The 2,230-nt window shown below is 35.9% G+C and overlaps 1 pseudogene; it reads right to left on the reverse strand.

The window, feature by feature from the left end:
- Positions 1-793: 793 nt before the first annotated feature.
- Positions 794-1,840, reverse strand: LOC126032529 (eukaryotic translation initiation factor 4E-like; annotated as a pseudogene).
- Positions 1,841-2,230: the final 390 nt, after the last annotated feature.

The following is a 2,230-nucleotide window of genomic DNA, read 5'->3' on the forward strand; positions in this document are numbered from 1 at the left end:
ACAGGGGACCATACAGGATGCCGGGGTTTGAACCACCATCCTTCTGCATGAAAGGCAAATGCCTTACCACTATGCTATCTCTCCGGCTCCTACTTGAACCATTTTTAACCAAAGCAAAATAAACTAAGTAAATAAAAATTGTTAAAGTACAGTATAAAGATACAAAAACATACTAACTCTAATTAGGAATTTAATTATGATGTTACATTTTTTATAATCCAAATTTATGTTTAAGAAATCACAGAAACATAGATCACTGATTTGAATGAAATGCACAAATTTGTAGCAAAGCCTTGTAGTTACAAAAAAAAATTACCAAAGAATGCTCAAAATTAGTGTTTATTCCACTTTTGTGTCATATTCCTGGATCCTTCACCAATGTAACAAGAGGAAAAACCAAAGCAAAACAAATGAAAAACTAAAATCAGAATCACTAATGTTATCAGTAGAGAAACCAATAAATTAAAATCTAGCAGCCATCAGCAAGAGCACAGCAGAGACAATGTTGTAAAAGAGAAACAGATAATTGCTAGAAAACTGGATGCTGGATGCATCACTCTCTCTTTTCTTTTTTTTTTTTTTTTGGTATTTAAGGCCACACCCAGGGGTTACTCCTGGCTAAGTGCTCAGAAATTCTCCCTGGCTTGGGGGGGACCATATGGGATGCCGGAGGATCAAACCACGGTCCTTTCTTGGCTAGCGCTTGCAAGGCAGACACCTTACCTCTAGCGCCACCTCACCAGCCCGCATCACTCTCTTCTTAAACCAGAAAATATGCTCCTACATACAATAGAATACAATAGAACATTAACAATTTTTTCCTGTAGAATATGAAAACACAAGTTGTTGGATTTTTTCATTAGTATTTTGGATGGTTAAAATGTACCTGTAATGCTAATTCTACTAAGCTATAACATAGTGAGCCAGGAACACATTTATGGATTCTAGGGATGATGTGTACTATAATTCTTTGATTGGGACAGTGGACACTAGCCAAAATTAAAAGAAAAAAAATAACAAAATAAAACCTAAAAACATAAACAAAAGTACAAGATAAAGACTAAAGAGACTTCTCTTATATCTAGCAACATTTAGATGGAAACCAAATTTAAATGCAGTTCACTCTGCTTTTGAAGAGGCTTTGGTTCAGTTCCCAAATCTCCATTCCTTGACACAGTCTCCTATGAGAATACTCAGAAGGTGTCTTCTTAAACCACAAATCTATTTTTAGTGGTAGAGCCGCTCTTAGTAGCTGTGTCTGCATGGGACTGATAACCAATGACTAACTTTGGAGGAAGTCCTAACCTTTTCTTGTATACCCTGCCTATATGTGTGACCGCCTCTCTGTTTTCGCATTCAGTAGTCCATATTGCTGTCTTGTCACCTTTAGCTCTAACATTAACAACGGCTCCACACACATCATCATTGAAGTCATCAAAAGATTCTCCAATAAGGCACAGCAGTGTTTCTAGCCCGAAGCCATCAAGCTGACTTCTTCTCTGTTTGTTCAATGTCCCCTTTGTTTGTTTTTCTCATCTTCCCACACAGGCTCAATACCATCCTTAAAAAGTGAGTAGTCGCAGCCAGGCATTAAATTACTAGATAACTGGATGTAGTTGTATAGAGCCCAAAAGTCTTCAACAGTATCAAACTTAGAGATCAGTCATAGATTTTCTTGCCAAGTTTTGCTTTTATCATTTTTAAAAAGTCAGAGTGCCCATCTGTTCTGTAAATGATGTTTAATATTAAGTTCTGGATTAGCAACTCCTGATTAGGTTCTGTTTTCTTCTGGAAGTGGGGGATTAGGAATAGGGGTGGTTTCCAGTTCCACTGTCGCCATCTTCAAAATATATTTTTTTAAAAAGCCTACTTAAAATCACTATCACATACACACATTTTCTTTTTCCACTTCAAAAAATTTCAGTCAAAAAAACACATAAATCTGTTCTTTAAATAAGTTTGAGATAATTCTACCAGTGTTCAAGTATATTATCGTCTAAGCCTTAATATCACCTCCAACATAATCTTAAGACTCTATTTTTCTAAAATGCTCTGAGTACACCTTCTTGAAACTGTGATCTTCAGCAATGAATGACATTCATGAGATGTTCTAGGTCCAATCAAATTACAAAGACTGCAATATTTTGTCTTTTCTTACTGCTAAATAATAGCATCTTTGTGGCATATCTATACCACAATTTCCTCATCTACCCATCTTTTGTTGGGTATT

Source organism: Suncus etruscus, chromosome 16, assembly GCF_024139225.1.
Source record: "Suncus etruscus isolate mSunEtr1 chromosome 16, mSunEtr1.pri.cur, whole genome shotgun sequence".
Taxonomy (NCBI): Eukaryota; Metazoa; Chordata; class Mammalia; order Eulipotyphla; family Soricidae; genus Suncus; species Suncus etruscus.